We start from the raw sequence: 24,868 nt of genomic DNA, 5'->3' as shown, positions 1-24,868 counted from the left end.
AAGTTGTATCCAAAAGGACCCTAAATGAAGAATAAGGACAAGTCTTCTTCTTGTTGCAATAATCGTCGATGACAATTCAGCAAACGTTTTGGCCACAATATTGAGACTTGCTATCATCGTAACAAATCAACTGTTTCAATTTTTACTGCTACTGTTGCTAACACTGAGAGTGTCCAACCAATGGCTCCCATCTCTGCACAGTATAAGTCTTCAGGACACACTTTCACCATGTCCACAGATGACCTTAAAAAAATCATCGCTAATGTCATTCATATGGTCGGTAATGCATTTTATTACTCTTCTCTTTCAACTCTATTTGGTATGTCTCCTTCCTCTTGGCTTATGGATTCTGCTTGTTGCAATCACATGATACCTCACTCGTCCTTATTTTCTGAACTTAAACCTGCACCACACCCTCTTAATATTCGCACAACAAATGGTTCCACATTGTCTGGTCATAATATAGGTTTTGTTTTGACCTCCAACCTCTCGGTTCCTAGGGTATTTAATGTTCCGAACCTTTCTTACAATTTATTTTTTGTGGGACAATTAGTTGAGTTGGGTTATTGCATTATCTTTGATTATTCTAGGTGTATTGTGCAGGATCTAAGGACGGGACAGGAGCTTAGGACCGATCCCAGAGTTGGTCGTATGTTTCTCATGGACAACCTTCGTCTTCCACTTGTTGCTCCTGTGTCTATTGCTGTAGCTGCTACAGTTTCTTCAATTCCTTCCCTTGCACTTTGGCATGCTTGACTTGGTCACGCATCTTCCTCTCGGCTACAATAATTAGCTTCTAGAGGTTTGTTAGGTTCAGTGTTTACAGAAAATTTTGATTGTGTTTCATATCAGTTAAGAAAACAACTAGCTACGCCTTTCAATACTAGTGAATCAATGTCCACTGATATCTTTGACCTTATTCATTCTGATGTTTGGGGGCCTTCCTCTATCTCTAGTATTGGTGGGTCTCGATAATTTGTTGTCTTTGTTGATTATTACTCTCGCTATAGCTAGATTTTTAATATGAAACATCGTTCTGAATTATTGCAAGTATATTCTAATTTTGCAAAAATGGTTGAAACTCAGTTTTCCAAACGCATCAAAATTTTTCGATTTAATAATGCTCTTGAATACATTCAATATGCTTTCCAAGCTGTTTTGCATTCCTATGGCACTGCTCATTAACTAACTTGTCCAAGTATCTCTTAGCAAAATGGTAGAGCCGAACAAAAATTTTGTCATATTCTTGACATTGTTAGTGCTCTCCTTCTTTCTGCCAAAGTTCCTACTCCTTTTTGGGGTGAAGCTGCTCTTCATGCTATTCATGCTATTAATCGCATTCCAAGTCCTGTTATCCAAAATCAAACTCCATATGAGTGCCTTTTTGGGACACCTCCAGACTATCACCACTTTCGCTCCTTCGATTCTGCTTGTTTCGTTCTTTTTCAGCCACATGAGTATAACAAACTTGAGCCTTGGTCAAGGCTTTGTTATTTGTATAATGTTTGAGCTATAGTAGACTGCCATATATGGCAATTTGCTATAGCACATTTGCCAAAAATTTTAGAAACGGCAGCATCAATGCAACAGGTTTTTTGTGAAATGGGTTGTTAAAAATAGCAATATAGCATCATCACTATGAATGCTTTAAGGAATCACTTTCTTTGTAAGACATTTTGGAACTATTTAGGTTACACTAACATCTTAAATCATTCACATTGATGGTGCTAACATTGCTAAAAAGCTATTTTAGCACCCAAAATACTAAAAAACATGTTACATTGATGGTGCTAAAACTAAAATTTTAGCAACTAACCTATAGTAAACTGTCATCTTTAACACTTTACTGTAGTTCTAGAGTGATAAAAAAATTATTTTATTCCATTTTTCTCTCCTCTTCTCCTTTAAATATTTTTTTCTCTTTCTTCTTTCTCTCTTTAGCTTCTCTGTTTCTCTCTCCTTCTTCTCTTTTCCTTCTCTTTGTCTTCTTCTCCCCCCATGCTTACCTCCTTTATCTCAAACTATCTCAACAAAATGCATTGAGATTGGGATGGCTGAGATCAACGACGGCATGTGCATGTAATGGAGGTTGGAATTGGCAACAACGTGGGCAGGTGTTGGTGATTTGGGTTGCTAGGTTTTATGGCTTTTGTAGATTGTTTTGTTGTTGGTGGGTTGTTTGTTGGTAGTGGTGGTCATGGGCGTTTTGTTGCTGGTGGTGGTGGTGGGTTGTTAGGGTGGATTCATTGGTCCGTCGGTTTGGGTTGAGATCAAGTTGTGGGTTGGGACTTGATTTTGGGTTGAAATCGGGTTGTGATTTTGGCAGTGGGTTCTAGGTTGCAGTGTTGGCAGATGTTGTAGGGGAGGTGGTGGTAGGTTGTGGGTGGTGGCACACTATTTTCTTCCTATTTTATGCTTTTATTTTTGTTACAGATAGTGGTGGCTACCAGTGAGTGTGGGTTTGTTGGGTTAAGAACAAAGAGGTTTACTGGTGATAATTGCTCTTGCAAGAATAAATAATAATATTTAAATTAAGTGGTAAAAAATTAGAACTTTTGATATTTGGTATATTATAAAACATGGTGTTAAAATAAATAGTTTTTTGAGTTGCTAAGAGCTAAATTTTATAGCATCACAATTGTGAATGCTCAAATCATTAAGTCAAATGAAGAAAAGCTCGGATTTTGTTTGTGAGAAAACCACCTCTCTACGGCTATGCAATTAAGCTATAAAAGAGGACCAATCTTATCTGTAAGGGATAATAAGAAGCTTTGCCTTGTCTACACCATAAGTGGTACCTAAAGCTGTGGAGCTAGGGCCAATCATTTTATAGGTTTCTTTTTGAAAAATCATAACAAAATAGTTTAAATTGAAAATTATAACTTTATAAGCGTTGGTAATTTAGTTCTTAAACAAGACTCATTAATAAGTCCCATCTATAACCCTGAAATTTCTTTCTCTCTTAGTGGGAAGGGAAGAGGGGGTATGTAACTTGAGTCTTAATTAAAGATTTTTGGTATAGTCACCAACAATTAACTCTTGAAAACCTAATTGCTCCTAAAGGAAGCTTAGGAAATACAAAAATTGAAATAGCTTATCTAATTGCAGAATTTGTAGACAATTATATTGCAAATGCTGATGTTGTGGAAGCCTAAAGAAAGCACAAACGATGCTCTATTTAATGGAACAGAAACTAAACTGTTAGTTTTTGGTAGTAAACCTCGAATTCACGAAAGGTTCTTTAAATCCACAAAGTGATAAATCTGAAATCCACTAGAGAAAAAAAAAATAGAGAAAACATTAAATTTTATTAACAATAATTTATTTTGCCTATAGAGGCTACATAACATGAAAATACTAAAAAGACAAAACTCTAGGATTGTAAAGTTGTAACTTACAACTATTTTGTGTTGGTTTTAATTTTGTGCCAAATTTGATTGTAATCTCTTCAATCATATTTCCTTGTATGTATGTGGGTTTTCAATTGTAAGGGATGAGTGTGAGAGAGTGTGAAGACTCAAGCTTAAAAGGATGAACAAGTGAATTTCGCAAGTGTCTCGTGAGAAGCTTACCCACGAAAGAGTCACATGTAGTGCACACGACTAGTAGATGAAGAGTCATACTAGCCTAGAGGTTTTTGCGAGTGTCTTACGAGAAAGGCCATCCCTCGAAGTACTCGAAAAACTTTCTGTTTGGCAAAATGTTATGTTTGCTTTACCAAGTTTTTACCCACACTATATATACCCTCATTACCCATAAATTTTAAGAAGTTCTTTTCAGAGAGAAAACCCTAGAAAATACACTTAAGAATTAGAGATTATTATACCCACAATCATCTACACATTTCCTTGTGTTTTCCTTAACTCCTACTTCTCCATCTCTATATCCTTAAAAGGTTGATAGCACAAACACTTATTACACCCATTTAGAGTGTAAAGTGAGAATTTGATGCTGCTGGGAAGCATTGGAAGGAGCCATTCATTGATGGATGCAATTGAGTTGAATTGCAGGATCCGGAAAGCTAGAGAAGACAAGGTTCCAAGAAGCCAGTTGGTAGCAGAAGCTTTGAGGGCTCAAGTACATGGGGTAGACTAGGCTTGGAGGGTTTTTTGTTATTCGTGTACTCCAACTTTATTCTCTAGTAGATCGAATTGGAGGGTCGCGGAGAGGTTTTTCGTTGAGTTCTTCAATTTCCTCTTCGATAACACGACTCGGTGTTATCTTGTGTTTGTATCTCTATTCCCTACTCTTAAGCTTTCCTTTTATTGTTGATAATGGATGAATATGGCTTAGGGTAGTGATAATGGTTGTTTGCACTTCTTTACTCTTGTTCCACACTTAGTACAAGTTAGAGTAAAAGCTATCTAGCCATAATTTTAATTTGGGGGTCTAAATAAGTTCTTGTGTTTTTACACAACTCAGAGCTTTCAATTGGTATCAGAACAAGTACACATATCGGATTTCATTATCCTAGTGTGATCATTGAAGTTTCTAAGTATGAAAAAAGTGTTTAGAGTTTTGTCCAAACAGTCTATTTCATTTTAGTTCAAAAAACTCTTCAAAAGGCATTTTCGAGAGTAAGTCACGAGTAAGATCCTACCCGCAAAAATGAGGATGGAAAATTTTGGAAAAACACAGAAATTCAGATAGAGAGTTTCGCGACTAGCTCGCGAGAAAGAGCTTCCCACAAAAACTGTCTATATGCTTTAGTGGCATTTTTACGAGTAACTTTGCGAGAAGCTTACCCGCGAAAAGCACGATTCTGCAGTTTTTAAAGGTAAATAGTGACAGTTTTTCAAATTTATTCATTTTGCCTCCTCCGCGCCTCTCTCAAGCCAAAACACCTTTTCTCTCAAAAACTCACCCAAAACTCAAGATCAATCACTTCTAAGACTTATCTAAGGTATGTTTCAACATCTCTTTACTTTTGAGTCCTTAGATTAAGCCTTAGATTCTAGGATTTCTAGGGTTGGGTTTCTTTTGAAAGAGTTGGGAAAAACTTATTTTTCTGCAAAACTTTTTAATTTTCTTGATTAGGCTGTGTCCCATTTTGTTTGTTTGTGTTTGTGTTGGCCCCAAGTGGCATTTTAACTTGTATTTAGGTAAGATTTTAACATGTTCATGCATTGTTTTACATGTTAGTGGTTTGTATGCACATTATGTGTTTGATGAAATGCCCAAATGGCATTTTGATGTTGTTTTGGACTCCGATGAGTACTAAATTTTGGGGTTTACTATGTTTTACATTCTTAACATGTTTTAAATATTGGTTGTGTGTTTTACACACTTTGCCCCATGTGTGCCTTGACATGCTTTGTTCATGCATCTCTCAAGCACATCACAAGCACACCACATGTAAACGTGATGCACACACTTGATCACTTGACATGTTTTGCACTTTACTCATGCTAGATAAGTAGTATTACACATTTAGCACTTTAAACATGATCTTGTGGCTTTAGGTTTTATGTTTTCATGTTCTTTTTAGGACTTTTGGTTTATGAACTAACTTTTATCAAATCAAGTTTGGTTCCTTGTGTGTTTTTGTCTTTGTTTCTTTGTGTTTGTGTTTGGTTTGTAGATGTCCCCTCTAAAGAAATCAACCACAAAGAAGTACACAAAGTGTCAACGCACTTCCTCGGATGCATTCTGAAATGATGATGCAGACATGGCCTATAACGATTACTACAAAAGGGCCTCGATCATCTTGGAAAGGATTGTTGGAGTGGTCGGCACTGGGCATGAGATAGCAGAGAAAGAAGGCAGTGGAGTCATGGAGAACAAAGAGAGTGGTCGGCACTGGGCTGGGGCTTCGCTTGACGTTGGGCAGGGGCTTGGTCGGTGGCAATAGGTAGAAACGAAGAGTGTAAGGACTGAGTAGAGAGGAGCAATGGGTAGAAATGGAAAAGAGGAGAGAAAAAAATTATTAAAATAATCTGATTAGTGTGAACGCAACATAAAATAGTTTTTTTTTTTTTTTTTTTTTAACCTTTGAGCTACAGTGCACAATTATCTTTGGCTGTGCACTGTAGCTGAGAAGCCAAATTTTTTTTCTTTGGCTCCACCAATACAACCTTATTTTTGTAGTTAGTAATGTTAAAAATAGCAATATAATTTTAGCATCACCTATGTGGATGCTTTAAGACATCTTTTAGTTAGAGCCAAAAAGTAAGACAACAGTTAAATACTAAAGTATCAAACTTTTTACCTTCAGTCTTGAATAGCAAAAGATTTGGAACTTATATGAAATAATTAAGATATAAAAGTTTTTTTTTAAATCTAATTCATTGACTAAGATTAAAAATAAATATTTAACATTCAATTCACATTCTTCTCCAAAAAAAAAAAAAAAAACTTTCAATTCACGTATTGCACGGTAGGATCAATAAATCCATATCCTGTGTTGCACCATGATTTCAAGTGCCCTTGCTGTTCCAGGAAGACCTGTGTTGTCTATTTTACATCAGGTGCTTTCTATCTTCTCCATTGGCACTTCATGTACATTACATAAAACTATCAATGATTGAAGAACAAATTCTAAGGCCAATTTGTAAGCAATTACAGTAGCAGGAACGTGGAACTTTAATAGAAGTAGATAATAAGTAAGATCCATCTTCTGTACATCATTCCTCTAAGACTACCCTGGATGGATTTAGTTTTATAGTTTTGTGACAACTATACACAGGCTTTGTTGGTCAAATGGTTAAGAAAACTTATATTTTTGCAACCCCATAATTGTATTTCTTGCTCATCTTTATTCTGAGAGGCATGACAGACTGGTTTATGAAAGTTCTATATGGTTTGATTGTAAATTTTCTCATTGGCTTGAGGTTGAAGATTGTACCTTGACTCATGGAGCTAGGGCATTGGCAAAGCATGCTAATAGGAGTACCAGTAAATATTGGGGTACTTTGGAAGGAAGCGCTGAGGACCTGTTTGAATTTGAGCTTTGGAGATTAATTTCTTTTTGTTTTTTCTCTCTTACTGTGGTTTAATTTCTTTTTTTCTTTTCTCTTACTGTGTTTTTTCTCTTACTGTAGTTTATTGTGTGCACAAGTTTGTATATAAAATTTTTAAATGCTGTTAAATGTATCTAACCGTCTCACTTTAAGATCGAGATTTGCTCACAGGTGTATTGCATCTTTTGGTTTCTCATGCATCTGGAAGAATAGAAACTATCAAATACAACTTTCCTGTCATGCCTTCGGAAATAATGTTGATAATTAATCATTAGAGACAAGCATCAGCTCTTCTTAGAAATTTAGCCTTTGATACATCAAAAAACTACTTTTTCTACTATAACACACCATTTTACAACTTTACACACATATCTTATTTTTCACTTTTATTCATTTTTTTACTTAATTTCAATCTCTCTTTTTCTCTCTTCCTCTTTTTCGGACAGTGAACTGTGCCATTCCACCTCAAAACCAATTGGTGATAAGGAAGACATACTCAAATCTTTTATGATATTCAACATCACGTCAAGTGGGCCTATTTTTAAATTAGTTGTAGGGAGTCAAATTGTGGTCCCCCCAACAATCCTTCCCTTACAATGACTCTCTCGTGACTCGAACCCATGACCTTGGCTCTGATACCATTTGTCGAATCATGAGTTATGTCATTCCATCTCAAAACCAATTGGTGATGAAGAAGACACACTTAAATCTTTTATGGCATTTGACGTCACGCCACGCAGACCTATTTTTAGAGTGATTGTAAAGAGTCAAATTGTGGTCCCCAAACACTCTTCATGTCTCTCTCTCTCTCTTTCTCTCTCTCATATTCTATTGCAGCAGCCACACCCCCCCATAAACCCACAACCCGCCACCATTGTAAAATGTAAAATCACAACCTTATCACCAAAAATCCACCACCACCACCAAAAACCTACATCCCACCACCCACATCCAAAACCACCCAATCATCGTAACCCACACAACCCATCCACCACCAAAACTAGTGCCACCATGAGCCACTGCCTAAAAGCACAACCCATTCCCCAAAATCCCCACCACCACCATCTTTAACATAGTTGAAGCCAAAAAACGCCCTTCTTTCCCTTCTTTAGTCTGAGCCCAAGCCCACACACACTACCAAATCAGTGCCACCATGAGCCACTGCCTAAAAAACCAAATTGGAAAGAAAAAACAAAAGGATCGGCAAGATTGTCAAGTAGCAGAGCAACAAGAGCAGAGGAACATGATTGGCAGAGATTACCACAACCACCAGCACTGCTTCAAGAGTAGAGGACAGAGAGAAGAGAGAAAAAACAGAGGTGAGAGAGAGCAGAGAAGATAGAGAAAAGATATGAGAGAGAGAGAGAGAGAGAGTTAGTAGAAAGAGAGAGATGAATAAAATATAAGGAAAATATTTTTACATATATTACCATACCGTCTCATTTTTAGAAAGAAATTGTAGTTCCATGCCAAATTTTTTGAGATTTGGCATCATAAGACTTTAAAATTGATTGCGCAATCCTATTTGATATCCACATGTGTGTGCTTATGTACATGCATGGTTGAATATACACATGCACACACACTTGTATGCTCAAATGTTCCTATCCTTACATACTTGCATATTTACATTTTCATGTGTTGATGTTAATGTCTTGATCTCTACCATGCTCACCATAGTTTTGAAACTCGAACTGTTTAAAGAATCGTACAAGAGAAAGGTTCAAGGATTTTAAGGTCAAACCAAGATCAAACCGAGGTTGAACCGTGATGATGTCATAATTTGTTTAATAATTATTTAAAATATAAATAAATATATTAAATTAGTAAAAATTAAAAATTTAACTAAAATATTTCAAGTAAATATAGAAATTTATTTTGAAAATAAACATTTTTACTTAAGATTTATGGTGAATTTATTATAGAATTAACGTTAAGTTAAATATAATCTAATATAAGAATTTATTGTAAAAATATTATAAAAAAATTATGTACAAATATCATTACGTTAATTTCTAACCCAGTACAAATTTAAAACCTTTTTCTATTTATTTCCCTCCATTCACCTGCCAATATCACGTTTGGTCTCATCAAGACATCTTCACCCATTTTTATTTTTATTTCCCCAAGGCTTCCATTTCCCAAAGTTTAATCTGCACCACACCCTTAAAACAATCTCTACAACAAGTCAGCCATTTACCTCTAGTCTTCTTCTTATCTTTTCTTCTTTCATCTTCTTAATTTTCCTTCGTTTCTTCTATCACTTCAACTTCCCAGTTCATACTTTTTTATTTATTTATTTATTTATTTATTTTAAGTTTTCTTAAACCAGTTTATGCAACATCTAGAGAGTAGAGACAGGAAAACAAGACAGAGAGAAAAAGAAGAAGATTAAGAAGAGAAGTTTTGAACAAATAACAAACGAGAGACAGAGCTAGCGAGATAGAGATGATGGATCTCAATATTTTCAATGTTGGACAGCATCTCATAATGGTTGAAGCTTCAACCATGGTGATAAGGTGCTGTGAGCTTCTAAATTTATTAAAAAAAATTAATTAAAAAAAGCGTTGATCTAAACCGTTAGAACCGTTCACAGTTTTCAAATTTGGGCAGTTCGACCGTGGTTTGAACGGTTTCATTCTTTTATGCATAGAATGATTTCGATGGTTAAAAGAACCGTGTTGGTGAGAGGTTCTCGATTACCCGGTTGGACTGTACAGTCCGGTTCGAGTCTGAAAGCCATGGTGCTCACATGCTGATGTTGTTGCTTGATCTTTTGCATGCCTATGCTTCCATGGTCACATGTCTACTCTGCTTTCTATATCTATCTCACATGACACGTAGACCTACATCTTGGTTTTACATACAACCACACACCTTTTAAACTAACATACATGCCAATGTGTCACAAAAGGGGTACAAATCACAAAATTTACAGGTTGTGTTTTGAGTTAATATTATTTTAATGTTTTATATGTATTATTTTAATATGTTGTATAAAAGAATAGAAAATGAAATGCAGGGTTTAATGTTAAATGCTATGTTAAAATGAAAAGAATAACTTTTTATTATATTAACATAGGATATTTTAAAACATCCGATACTAATGCTTTGAGGATATTTGGCTTCTAGCATAGTAAGGGAGGGTAATATAGTAAGTTAACACACGTTTGAAATGTTTTAGCAAACTAGCATCTTGAGTTTCTAAAACTCGAGTTCTATTTAAAACTCGAGTCTCAAAGATTCACTTTGTACTTGATGACTTGGACAAGAAATGCTAGGAAATGCCACATAGATCTCAAGTCTTAAGGACTTGAGTTCTACCAAATCAAAATCGAGTCTTAGACTCGATTTTCTTAGGCAAAAACATTTTTGACACAGCTTTCAGATGATGAGGTTCTAAAGCAAATTCTAGACAAGGAACCCAGAGAAAAAACATCATCAAAGAACCCAGAGAAGAAAAACATCATCAAACAACTAAAATTCATCAAACCAAAGACCCAAAGAAGAAAAACCTTCGCTTGGAGCTTCGCCGCTGCTGCCTCCGTCGCTCTTGGGTTAGGGAAATCTAGGTTTGTCGATTTTGGTACTTGAAGAACAACAGACCTAAAGAAGAACAGGAAGAACGATCTGAAGAAAAGAACAGAGGAACGATTTGACGACGAACAGAGACGAAGAACAGAGGAAGAATTGGAGGGATCTTTCTCCCGCTCGTGAAGTCACTTTGCGTTGCTTGCGGCAGCAACGTCGACGACGGGACCGAGGAGTGGCTCCAATCGTGGCTGATGCTCACGTGCTTTCAAACGTCGGTGATTTCATCGGCAATGTTCTTGACGGCCATGGCAGCGAATCCATTGAACACGATCAAGAACGCTAAGTCAAAACTCAGAAGAACGCAAGGAAGAAGAAGTTAAAATGGTGAAACTCGAGTCTTAAAAGTGAAACTTGAGTTTTATAAACTCGAGTTCCATGTGGATTTTCTTCCACATCAGCTCCCACCACTTACAAATCGAGACTTAAAAATTTGAATTTTATCTTGAAACTCGAGATGCTAGTTTACAACATTGTTTTGAAACGTGACAACTAACTAAATTTTTTGATATTTAATGTTATTTGGAAAAAAAATTCCTAATGCTTTGTAGAACATTGGATCTTTTCTCCAAAAGCATAGGCTCATGACTCTAGGATTTTATGGACTATTACTAGGGTCTATGTACTAATGTCTCCAAAAATATGTCGCAAATAATCTTGAGAAACTTAAAATAGTATTTTTTTTGCATAAAATAGTTTAATGCAACAAGCGCAAAGAATTTTTTTTTTTAAAATAAGTTGTTTTTTTATATAAAAAATTTGGAAGTCGATTGTATTTTTAGGTCTTATTTGTTGATTAGGTTATTAGTGTTTTATTAATTTTCTTTTTGTACCAAAAAAAATCTGTTGTTTTCTTTGTTCTTTTTAGTTGCTAGCTTTAAATTTTTTGAAAAGTCTTAAATTTTGTGAACAAAAGTTATGAGAGAATTATAGCTTAGTGTCGGAGAATGTGCAATTATGAGTCATTGGTTTGGTCATATCTCTACTCTTCTCACGGCATACCCCTGACTTTTATAGTTTTTTTTTTTTTTTTTTTTTTTTTTTTTTTTTTTTTTTAATTTTAAAAATACTAAGTATTTTTACATACACTAAAAGAAGAGATGAAATTTTTAAAAATAAACTTACAATAATGTATATTTAAAAAAGCCTAACTCTTAGCATAAATTTTAAACCTCTTTAACTCATACTTATTGAAGTTCTTTAACTCACACTTATTTTTTAATGTAAAATTAATCCATTATTTCTTCTTTTAAAAGTACTAAATATTTTTAACTGATACTGACTTTTATAACTTATTATTGACTTGTGGACCACAAGTAGTAAGTTGTGGTGAACAGAACGCAAGTAGGTCTGTAGACTCTGTACGAAGTTTCATGTCCCACATTTTGCTCAACTAACCATTTATAACACACGCGTCTCCTTAAATATTTTTTCCAATTTTGTCAGTTAGCACTTAGTAGAATGTTGCATTTTTTTTTTTTTCTTAAGAGCATTCATATTAGTGTAACCATAAATTTAACAATATGCCTTTACAAAAAAACTACTTCATCTATATTGCTTTCTCACTTTATAATACACCTAATATCAATAGATTTATATTTTTAACTATTTGATTAAAATAATACTAGCCTCATTAAACGCACTTTACGCGTGCAATAAGACTCTTTTTTTTATTAGGTTTTTTTTTTAATAGGAATTTATGGTAAGTTTTTTTTTTTTTTTAGAACATGGGTACTCTTTATATATATATATATATATTATAAGAACATAGGGTAGTTTTGGTTGTGTAAATGGGGTAGTGGGAAGTTTTATAGAACATTGGGTAGTTTTATAAATATGGGTAATTTTTTTTACCAATTTACAATTTTAACCTCATTTTTATGTTTTAGGATAAGAATAAGTTAATTAAATTAGGGGTATTTAAAAAAAAAAGATAATAACTAACCTTTTGAATCTTCTTAATATATAGAGATAAAACCACCGTACACCATTGGTGTGATGGTCACTTCCACAAGTATAAGTACTATTAACTTACAAAAAAATAGAAGAGCAATTTGAAAACATCAAGAGAGTGGTCCTATTTTGTAGACAACATTTTAGTGGAAGTTAAAGATGTATCTACTTATCAAAAAAAAAAAAAAAAAGGGTGTATATATCTATTTAGTTTAGTTTTTTTTTATAACTATTAATTTTTTTTTTTGATATTTAGTTTTGTTTTTGGCCTAACATGGGTTTTTTTTTTAAGGAAAAAAGTAGTAGCAACGTGACTTGTTTAACTTATTTTTCTATTTAAAAATAAATAAATAAATAAATGTATAGTTACTTTGAAGAAGTGGGTTAGTGGAAGAGTATTCCTATTTTGTTGGCAATGTTTTAGTGCAAGTTGGACAAGTTTTTTTACCAAACTATCTTTTAATTTTGTCTCTACTTAAACCTAGGGGTATTCTAGAAAAAAAAAAAAAATCTGGTCCAAACAGAGAAAGCCCATAGTATAGATAAAAATATTCACCACAAAAACTTTTCAACCAACCACAACGACCTCCACCACCACTCCACTAGCAACAACCTCAACCACAAGCCAAGGCAAGGAAAAAAAAAATACAAACCACCACCCAACACAGCCATAACCACCAAAACCACGGCAACCACAACCACAACTACCAAACCACCACCACAACCACCATCACCACCACCACAGCCACCAAACCCACAGGAAAAAAAAATCAAACAACAAACCACCAAACTCATAGCCACCAAAACACCAACATAACCACCATCACCACCACCACAGCCACCAAACCCACAAAAAGACCTAAATACAGATCGGGAAACACACACACCCAAATGCAAAATCAACCCAGCCAACCACCGATCCCAGTCAACAACCCACACCACCATTAAACCCACTGATCCAAACCACCCAACCACACAAACCCGACCCACACCGGCCCACCACCACAAACCCACCCAGCCAACCCACACCACAAAGCCACACCGACCCACCACCACGAACCCATCACGAACCTACACCAGACCACCACCACGAGCCCACATTGGTGATGGCAATCTCAACGAACCTAGGTGACACCACAAAAAAGGGCTTGGTTCAGTTGAGAGGGAGATAGGGGTAGCACTAGAGAGAAAGAGAAGTTGAAAAGAATTGAGAGAAGCCGGATAGAGAAAGAGAGAAAAAAATAAATAAAAAAGAGAGAGACCGAATATAATATTATTATTTTTTTTACCTTTGAGCTACAGTGTGCAGCCAAAAGCAGTTATGCACTGTAGCTGTGGAGCCAAAATATTTGGCTTTGGCTCCACCAATGTAGTCTTATTTTTGTATTTGGTGGTGCTAAAAATAGCAATATAGCTTTTTAGCACCACCAATACTAATGCTCTTATACAGTTTACGTTTTCTGTTTGTTTCAGTGGAAAGTATTCTGTAAAAATAGTTTTATGTATTTTTTAGTATTTGGTAGCATTAGAAAAAATTATTAAAAAAAAAAAAAACTATCTTTAATCTACATAAAAAGTATAGCTTATTTTTAAAATTGTTTTCCACTAATTTCTTTTGGAAAACAATTCTATCTCCCAGTAAGTTAAATAAGAGAAGTTAAAAAATTATTTTTCAACTCATTTAGAGCCCGTTTGGTTGGGCGGTTTGGTTGGGTAAACGTGTGTTTTTTAATGAAAACGCTAATTATAGTTGTTTGGCTAGGCGATTTATAAGGAAATGTGTTTTTACAAAACGCCAAAATAGAGCGTTATCAATTCACAATATCGGGCAACTTTTTTCAAAACGCAAATTAAAAACGATATCATGTTCTCCTGTTTCACTTGTTATGGGTTCAAAATGCCGAATATACCCTCAAATACATACCCTCCCTTCCCATTAATCTCCTCTATTCTCTATCAACTTTGCCCCTGCTATTGTGTCGTTGCCTTGTTCAGCTGTGCACCGTTTGAACCGCTGTTGAACTTCACAGTTCTCAGAACCGTGAACGGTTCTCACAGTTCCTCCCACCCAAAAAAAATTTCACTAAAAAGGCTAGTAACTGGGCTCGTTTGTCACCGCCAAAAGCTCAAGCCTTCACAGTCACACACTTGTTTCTCATCACATTACTTTCACTTGTTTTTTTAGATTAATACCTGCCACATATTCAAACTTTAATGTATCTTTATTTTTATGAAATAAACTTTTTTTTGAGGGCCTTTGAATGTATATAATACGTGTAGTTTTGGCTAATTATATTAGTATATTACAAATTTAATAGAATATTTTAAATAATTAGAGGATATTTATTTAATTTTTGTAGTAAATTATGAGAAATATCATCGAATCTTTAAGCAAAATATACTTTTAACTTCTTTAAATACTATTTTTGTTTGAATTTGTTAAAATTTTCACTTTTATTTTATTTATTTTCATATTAATTAATTATGATATCATCACAGTTCGACTTCAATTGGATCTCGGTCGAACCTCAAAAACCTTAAACCTCTTTCTTTTACGGTTCTTTGAACAATCCTGATTTGAAAACCCTGTGTAGAACAATGGGGCTGGAATTATAACAATAGTGAAGGGTAAAAAGTAAAAGGCGAAAGAGTTATGAAAATGATCTTTATGATAAAACATTTAGACATAATTAAGAACACTAGCATTAGTGTTTGCATAATAAATAAATAAAAAAAGTATCACATTTTAGCCAACCAAATTTAAAATTTACCTACATCAGGCTATGCAAAATTGTGTAAAAATATATAATTGTTATAGTAATCGTGTAAATTTATATTGGTACTATTTATTTTGCATTTAATTTTTTATTCTTTCTTTACATATCCCAATGATGAAAAAAGAGAATTGATGATGGTTGTTGTGAGTAAAGAAAGAGAAACAATTAAAAAAATCAAGAAAATTGGATATTTTAATGAAATATAATATAATGTAAAATAGATAATTTGATGTGAGGTGTTTTGAAAAATAAGTATATAAAATAGTAAAAATAAATTGGGTAAATTGCAAAGTACACCCCCTAAAGTTTGAAATTGTTTAAATTTTATACTCTAAAGTTTGGTTCCATTAAGCATTAGCAAAACTCCACCCTTTGTTAATTTTGGCTATTAAGTGACACGTTAGCATACTGATGTGTATTTGTTTTTTCAAATCAACCTCTCCAAATGACGTTATTTAATTTAAAACAAAGAAATGAGTTTAAATGTGAACTAAAGTACAATTTTTAGTAGTTTTGGGAGGCTGATTTGACAAAAAAAAAAAAAAAAACACATCAGCACGCCAATATATCAACTTAACAATCAAAACTAACTAATGACGGAATTTTGCTAACAAAACCAAACTTTAGAGTATAAATCTAATATCTTAAATTTCAAAGTATAAAATTAAAATAATCTTAAACTTTAAGGGTTTATTTTACAATTTACCCAAATAAATTTCTAGATCAAAATTTTTGCATAACATTCAATAGAGCCATGTGAAGCATTGGACTTTTTATTTTTTGGTAAACCGGATATTTCATTAAAAAAGCTAAAATAGTACAAAGTCTAGAAAAAATAACACCTCAAGCGTAAGCTAAAACCTGTTACAAAATATAAAAAAGAGAACTAGAATGCAAAACAAGGGAATTTGGATTATGTATTTCTTCCGTAGCCAAAATATCCACGCAATGATTGAGGAGAGACCATCTCTAAGGCCCTATAGCGCTGCCACCATGGAATGAGTGAAGCCAATAGCCCTGTTGAAACTTCCCAGCCAAGCACCCCTGGAAACTGGACTTTAATGCTTAGTACTTTCAATTTCTCCTCTCTCTCTTCTTCACGCTTACCCCTATTCAAAAATTTTAGAAACTCTCTTTGACTCTCTCTCTTCCAGCCGAACATGCCTCAGAATCTCTCTCTCATGCCTAAAAAAACAGCCACCAGTGATGCTCCAGTTACCTCTCCACCGAAGATTGAATGTGAACCAATAGTGTTTTAGCTACCCACCCAAATGTGATTAGATCTGGTAATCAAATTTATGACTTTTTTTTTCTTTGTGTGATTTCTTTGCCAAAGATCATCCCTTTGTTTCATTTATAGCACTAAAAATTATATATTTCTTTCATTGCTTTTTTTATTTTTAAATTTGATTCATTTATTGTTGAATGTTTTTGAGATTTTTATAATGGGAATGAAGCCTAGTACCAGGAGAGTGTGCGTGTGTCTCAATGACCAAGGACTGGCTGGTAGAGATTTTGTTAGGTTGTGTCCTCTGATGCCGATGTTTGGTTGCTGGGTTTATCGGTTCCTTGTGTTATGTTTTTGTTTTCATTTCGTGAGTATCAAGGGGAAAAAAAGTAGTGTTTACTGTGCAATCTTGTTCATAGCCAGGGATTTAGTTGTTATAGATCAATTCTTAAACATCAGTTGAACCTTGGTGTCTCTGAATTTTATGACACTGTTACTTTTGTCCATAACAAATTGTGAAAATTCAGAAATAAAAAGCATCAGGTTGCTGGATTTACAAAAGAAAAAAGGGTGATGGCATTTACAGACATTTTGTATGCATGCTATTCTTGTAAAACTCCCATTAAAGTAGAAAATATTTGAAATATATACATCATCTGAATTCAAATTAATATATTGGGGCTAACTGACAATAGTGCCAATTGTAGTAGGGATGTCCATATGGTTCTCATTTCTCAGTATATTGATAATGTTATAAATAAAAAATGATCGTAATGATATCTATGCTTGGTTATTTTTCAACTACAGGTTTAAACTTTTGCTATAAAATCTTGAATGAACCATATCTAAGTGTGTTAATACCCATTGAGATCTCTATCTGCATGGTTTCTTTGTCTGGAAATTTATGAGCTAAAACATGAAATCCATCTTGAGCTTCCATTTTATTGAATGTAAACATCAATGTCTATTGTGGCACACACCAATGCTAGCATTTGTATATGCATATAACAAATTTCTATTATGTTACTTGTGTGTGTGTGTGTGTGTGTTCTATTCTTACCCTAAAAAAATGATGAGAAAATTTTTATTTGTGTATCAGCTTTGATCTTAAGCATGTATAATATTGTAAATTTCAACTGCTATAGGGCATGCCAAAGAACATTGTTATTGGCTCTCACGTTTGGGTTGGAGATCTAGAATTAGTTTGGATTGATGGACAAATAGTAAACGTAAATGGAGAGGAAGTTGAGATTCAAACTAGTAACGGGAAGACGATAAGTTGAGTTCATAAGATGTTAAATAATCTTCCCAATCTAACTGGCATTCAATCTTATGATCATCTAGTTCAGTTTTCTATGATTACAATTTTCTTCCAATCTGTTATTCGCCGCGTTCAAGAATTTTTGAGATTTGAACTCCCTTTGCATTTTTAATTTTAGAGTGGTCATTTTTTGTGAAATTTCAAATAGCGTTGAAAACACTATGAATGTTTAGACCCCTAAACAATAAATTACCAATTCAAGCTTTATATTAAACAATGTATGTGCGGAAAAAGATAATCAAGCTTATAACAGAATTGGTAAACAATCTAAACCATAAATAATCACAAACACAGCAGTAATTAGATGGTAAAGATAAAGTAAAGAGAGATGCAAACACAAGGACAACACACGATGTGTTATCGAAGACGAAATTGAAGCCCTCGGCGTAAAACCTCTCTGTTGCCCTCCAAGCAGTCAATAATCCACTAGAAAATGTAGTTGGGATACATGAACAGCAATAGACTCTCCAAGCCTAATCTACTTAGGTACCTAAGCCCTCCAAACTTCTTGCTCCAACGAGGTTACACCGAACCTTTTTCTTTTCTAGCTTACCAGATTCTACTATAAACTATAGCATTAACCAATAGTCATGGGTCCCTTCCAAACTGCTTTCCTTAGCACCAAAAGAACCTTCTCACAAACGTGAGTATCGTGGGAAAAGGATTTGGTCAAGAACCTCTCACAGATGTATCAATGGAGAGGAAGAGAGTAGAGGAATTTGAAGAGTCTCTTGGGTGAAGATTGTGGATGAGGCAATCTTGTTTTATCTAGGGTTTCTCTCTCAAAATTCTCTCTGGAATCTCTCTACATTTCGTGGGAATGAGGGGTATTTATACTAGAGTGAGAATGGAATGTAAAACGTCAGGTTTTTCAAAACATGGTGTTCTGGCGACTTGACCTCGCGACTGGGTTGAGTCGCGAGTTCAAGCCGCGAGTTAACGGCCTGGCCAGCCTGAGACTTTTATCCTGTAGTGCAACAGCTGACGTGACTCTTCAGCTTCTGGCATGCTTGGCACATGTGCAACTTTTGGCGACTTGCAAGCCGCGAGCCACCCACGAGATCCAGTCGCGAGTCCCTATTTCTTTGTAGAATCTTGAGCATTTCTTCACACTCTCTCACTCACTGCCCTTACAAGATTCCCACCTAAATACAGGGTTACTAAATGCTAAAATACAAGCAAATTTGGCATGGAATAAAGCCAACAAGATGGTTGATTAAATTCAACCTTACATTTTGTTTTCAAATATTTCCTTAAAAAAAGGGAACATAGAGTAAAGGAGGAATTAAAAATAGAAGAAAAGCCTCGTCACATTCCCAGAGAATAGGCTATTCGGGAAACATTTTCTTGCAAATATGTTCCTACAATATGTTTATTTTATATGTCAAGAGAGTAGGCTATAGTATATGAGAAGGACCAGGCATGTCCTTATCTTCCTGGAATTGTGTGCTTTAAATTTTTTGCAAATATCATGAACTTATATGAAGGATCTTTCCTTGAAATGGCTTTTAAGTTTTTATTACCTTTTGCAATTCCTTGATGTCACTATTGGTGTTATTACTTGTTAGTTTACTTAAATTGTTGGCCTAGATATCTTAATTTTTTCTTAACTTTTTTTTTTTTCCATGTAGATATTGCTCATTGGATCACATTCCATACTTGGGAGGGCAGTTGTTGTGAATGTTAATCTTGATATGATTTGGAAGCATGAAAGGCCATTGTTTTTAAGCTACGTGTATCTCTATTGGATCTAGCCAACTTCTGTTTTTTTTTTTCCTTGGAGAGGTGTGTGTGCAAAAGAAGACTCAAAAAAAATTTGGAAACCAACTTTGGCATATTAACTACTGTTGAAATGAAGATACAAGTCCAGAGTACCAAACGCAAAAGAAGATTGAGTGAGACTGAAGAAGAAATGAAGTCGTTTTGTGTAAATGAGGACCTAATGACACTTAGTGACACAACTGTGTTTTGCAATCTCTTTAGTAATTGTTTTAGTGAAATGCTTAGACAGATTAGTTCTAATTTCTATTATGAATTAAGTCCACGTGTTAGCTTGTAATTAGTGGTTAGATTAAAATAGTTTTCCTGCTTAATCAAGGAAGTTAGTTAGTTTTGCTTATTTCTTTTCCAGATTTTGTATATAAGGGATTAGATTTTTTCTATCCATTCTCAGTTGCTTGTAATCACTTTTACTCATCAATAAGAAAACTAAGTTCTATTTAGTTTTCTTCATCTTTAAAGGCTTTGAGTTTTTACAACTCTTGAATAAGCAAAGTGTTATAGCAAATTCAATTTGTAAAAGAGGCTTTACCTCTCTCTTTGGGCTGTGGTTAATAAAATTAGAGAGGTGTTGTGGTTTGATTCTTTGATATATGTGAGTTGCAGCATTCATATTTGTGAGATTTCTTTGGTAGTGCTGTAGCTTTTGCAGCTTTTGCATTTGGCTAGAATTTGTGAGATTTCTTTGGTAGTGTTGTAGCTTTTGCAGCTTTTGTAGCTTTTGCATTTGGCTATAATTTGTGAGATTTCTTTGGTAGTGTTGTAGCTTTTGTAGCTTTTGCGTTTGGTTAGAATTGCTTTGTAGATCTCTTTGATATATGTGGCTGGAACCTGGCATGAGATACCATAGAAGATGCAGTACTTAATAATGAGAGAAATGCTGCTAATCATGTAAAAAAATAGCATTCAAGTGAAGAGTAAAGTCAAGATCATGTGGATATTAATATAATTTGTGTTTTTATGGCATTCTCAATTTTATTATTTGCTACAAGCAAATTCATACACAAAGAACAACTCCATTTAGAAGGATAAAAATTTTGAAATACATTTAATGCCTAAAAAGCTAGTAACAGAACTCCTTCACTACATGCTATTCGCAAAACAAAGTTGTATACATTACATATATTCATCAAAATAAAGCCATCAACTGATTCTTGCATTCCCCAGAACCAAAATTGCTTTTGGAATTAGCCAATTGAAAAAAAAGTTATTAACTACAGTGGTATTCCATTGTGATGGTTTGTGTTAAACTACACAATGACCTCCTTGACTATTGTTCCAAGGGGTCAAAAATCCAATCCCTCCTTGATGGCATGGTAAACATGAGAGATTTCCTGTACTCTATTCCTTGCCTCAATTCACATCTCTTTTGTGAGCAGAAAGTTAATGGAATCAGCCCATTTGGAGAGTAGCTCGAAACATTTATCAACTTGATGAATCTCCCTGAAAACTGCAAATCTTGCATATAAAATGGCTTAGCATTAAGCCATTAATCTTCAAAGTTTCTAATAGTTATTAACTTATTTTCACAAACAATTTTTGTGCATTTCCAAAAAAAAAAAAAATTAAACAAAATAAGGAATTGCTACCAATCCCAAACCACAATACAAAAGGGATTATATTAAACCCAAACCAGGTAAGGGCTGAATCTTAGAAAACCAAACAAAATTGTTAAATTCATGTGTTTCTAAGCTTCCCTACATTGTTTTCTATAATCTTAAACTCAAACCAAATTGTTAAATGCCAATGAAGTTGATTTTTTGTAAAGAAAACAAGCAAAAAAATTCCAATGAAACTTCTTTGAAGTGGATGACCTTTGGCAAAGAAATCAAGGATAGGGGAAAAAAGATCATAATACCAGTTCTATAATCACTTTTTTTTTTTTGGATGAGCATCTGAAATCTAGATGAATTTATATGCTAGATAGACAATCTCAATAAACAGGATATTTTTTTCCCCTTGAAACTCATGAAATGAAAACAAAAATATAACACAAGGAACCGATAAACCCAAGAACCAAACATTGGCATCAGATGACAGAACCTAACAAAATCTCCACCAGCCAGTCCTTGGCCATTGACACACACTCACTCACAAGTAACATAATAGAAGTTTGTTATATGCATATACAAATGCTAGCATTGGTGTGTGCCACAACAGACATTGATGTTTACATTCAATAAAATGGAAGCTCAAGAGGGATTTCATGTTTTAACTCATAAATTTCCAGACAAAGAAACCATGCAAATAGAGATCTCAATGGGTATTAACACACTTAGATATAGTTCATTCAAGATTTTATAGCAAAAGTTTAAACATGTAGCTGAAAAATAACCAAGCATAGATATCATTACGACCATTTTTTATTTATAACATTATCAATCTACTAAGAAATGAGAACCATATGGACATCCCTACTACAATTGGCACTATTGTCAGTTGGCCCCAATATATTAATTTGAATTCAGATGATGTATATATTTCAAATATTTTCTACTTTAATGGGAGTTTTACAAGAATAGCATGCATACAAAATGTCTGTAAATGCCATCCCCTTTTTTTCTTTTGTAAATCTAGCAACCTGATGCTTTTTATTTTTGAATTTTCAATATTTGTTTTGGATAAAAGTAACAGTGTCATAAAATTTAGAGACACCAAGGTTCAACTAATGTTTAAGAATTGATCTGTAACAACTAAATCACTGGCTATGAACAAGATTGCACAGTAAACACTAATTTTTTTTCCCCTTGAAACTCATGAAATGAAAACAAAAACATAACACAAGGAACCGATAAACCCAACAACCAAACATCGGCGTCAAAGGACATAACCTAACAAAATCTCCACTAGCCAGTCCTTGGCCATTGATACACACGCACACTCTACTGGTACTGGGCTTCATACCCATTATAAAAATCTCAAAAACATTCAACAATAAATGAATCAGATTTAAAAATAAAAATAAAAAAAAGCAATGAAAGAAATAGATAATTTTTAGTGCTATAAATGAAACAAAGGGATGATCTTTGGCAAAGAAATCACACAAAGAAAAAAAAAATTCATGAATTTGATTACTAGATCTAATCACATTTGGGTGGGTAGTTGAAACACAGTTGGTTCACATTCATTCTTCAGTGGAGAGGTAACCGGAGCATCACTGGTGCCTTTTTTTTTAGGCATGAGAGAGAGAGATTCTAAGGCATGTTTGGATGGAAGAGAGAGAGTCAGAGAGAGTTTCTGAAATTTTTGAATAAGGGTAAGTGTGAAGAAGAGAGAGAGGAGAAATTGAAAGAGCAGAGATAAATGAGGGCTCACACGGATCGCTGACGTGTCTCATTGAGTTGTCCAATTCTTGAGCATTAGATCAATTGAATGGCTAGGATTAAAGCAATTGCACACCGTGCAATACCCTAGGTATTGCATGGGATATGAATCCGATAGAAAGATATGCTAGTCAAAGTCTCCGAATTAGTACTAGTTTTGTAATAAATTTTACAAAATTTTTTCATCTTTCTCTTTCAATATTAAAATGAAAGAGAAACATGCGGTGTTTTTTGAGGAGAGAGTGCAAAAACTTTGTTTGGAAAGAAGTGTTACCTTTTTAATATTTTTACAACATTTTTATAATAAATTTAAGGTAATAGGAGTTTGTTTGGTACTTTTTTTTTTAGAATGGTTTGGTATCTATGTGTAAACAACCATTTTAAGTTTTTTTGAAAAAAAAGTGTGTAGAAATACATGTAATATTATTTAAAAACTGAGATCATGTGTTTAAATTGATGCACTAAACAAGCCCTAGGTTGTTACAGATTTTAATTTGATTTTTTTTTATTTATTAATAACAACAAATAATAATTTATTACTTAAAATTTGTTATAAAAATATTACGTAAGCATTTCTCTTATTTTAATCACCCGCTAGAAATTAAACTCTTATTCCCCACTACGTTTCCAACAATAAAAAACAAATCAGTATTTTTACCACCAGAACAAAGTCCTCCAATGAAAGAACCAGTTGTTGAAGAAATGCAGAGACAAGTTGAGCATACTAATGGTGTTAATGGGGTTGGCGAAAAATATGACTTCAACCCAAGTGCTCAGCCTCCATTTAAGATAGCAGCGACCCGAGCTGCCATTCCCAAGAATTGCTGGGCCAAGAATCCGTGGTCTCTGCTGCTAAGTCATTTTACCGGAGATGAATTTGTGGTCTTTGTATTGGCAGCAGCTACAATCTACTTCATTAATAGTTGGTCTTTTTGGCCACTCTACTTGGCTGCTCAGAGGACCATGTTCTGGGTTATAGTTGTTCTTGGACATGATTGGTAATCTCGTACTTGTGAATTCTGGTTAGAGTGACTACGTTAAGTGGGCATATTCTAATATTTTAAATATTAATAAAAGATTTATTTATCTTTTGATATTTGTTTTTTATTTAGAATTTATTTTTTTAGATGCAAAGTTACAAATTAAAACCAATTCATTGTATTACTTTTTTTTTTTTCCCCTGAATAAATACTTATTAACCAAGTAAAAGAAGAAAACAGTTAGAAGAACTAATATTGAGGTAAAATAAACATTATTTCATTGAGTGAAGCAATCAAGTACTAAAAAAGTATGATTCGACAATTGTAACAATATTATATATTTGATATCTTTAAATAAAATTTGAGTATAAATTTATTTATTAGTGAGATATTAATGAGTTTTGTGGGGCCAGAAAATCGGGTAGCCTTGGCCCACTCCAAGCCAGGCCCAAATGGCCCACGCCGAGGGCGCATGAGGGGTCCGAGGATGACCCTATCCTCGGTCGTTCGAGACCCCGGAAAACACAAGGACCGCCCCACCACAGGACTCCTTGAATATCCGAGGAGGAGAAGGGCCCAATGCCATGCATCGGCGACAGAAGTACGGAGAAGGGGCAAGCCCTGGGCGAACTGTCACCTCGACATTGAATACGCTCACCTAACCCTTCTGGCCACATTAATGGGGATGTAACCCCTTGACAAGGCAACATCGATTAGGGTGAGCCACCTGAGCACGGATACGACCTCTGATGGGACAGACGGTCAGAAGAGAAGCCAATAGATGATCAACAGGAGGAAGAAGAGAGTGATATATAAGAAAGGGAAGCAAAGTGTAAAAGAGAGGTTTTTTGGGGGGGGGGGGGGGGGGAAAGGGGGGGAAAAACCCCCTGGGCCATGGGCCAAGGGGCATCCCCTAGTTGTAATTTGTTTTTAGTTTTTTTCAATAAAAAAAAAGAA

At 34.4% G+C, this 24,868-nt stretch overlaps 1 long non-coding RNA gene across 1 annotated transcript; it reads left to right on the top strand.

The window, feature by feature from the left end:
- The first annotated feature begins 16,174 nt into the window (after window positions 1-16,174).
- LOC112026918 (uncharacterized) lies at window positions 16,175-20,051 on the top strand. Its single transcript, XR_002884401.2, has 2 exons — window positions 16,175-16,566; window positions 19,461-20,051. It is a non-coding gene; the product is annotated as an uncharacterized LOC112026918 (long non-coding RNA).
- The last annotated feature ends 4,817 nt before the right edge of the window (window positions 20,052-24,868 follow it).

The sequence above is a fragment of the Quercus suber genome, unplaced genomic scaffold (genome assembly GCF_002906115.3).
Source record: "Quercus suber isolate HL8 unplaced genomic scaffold, Cork oak 2.0 scaffold_837, whole genome shotgun sequence".
In the NCBI taxonomy this organism is placed as follows: domain Eukaryota; kingdom Viridiplantae; phylum Streptophyta; class Magnoliopsida; order Fagales; family Fagaceae; genus Quercus; species Quercus suber.
The sequence above is the reverse complement of the archived record's forward strand: the minus strand, read 5'-3'. Positions and strand labels throughout refer to the sequence as shown.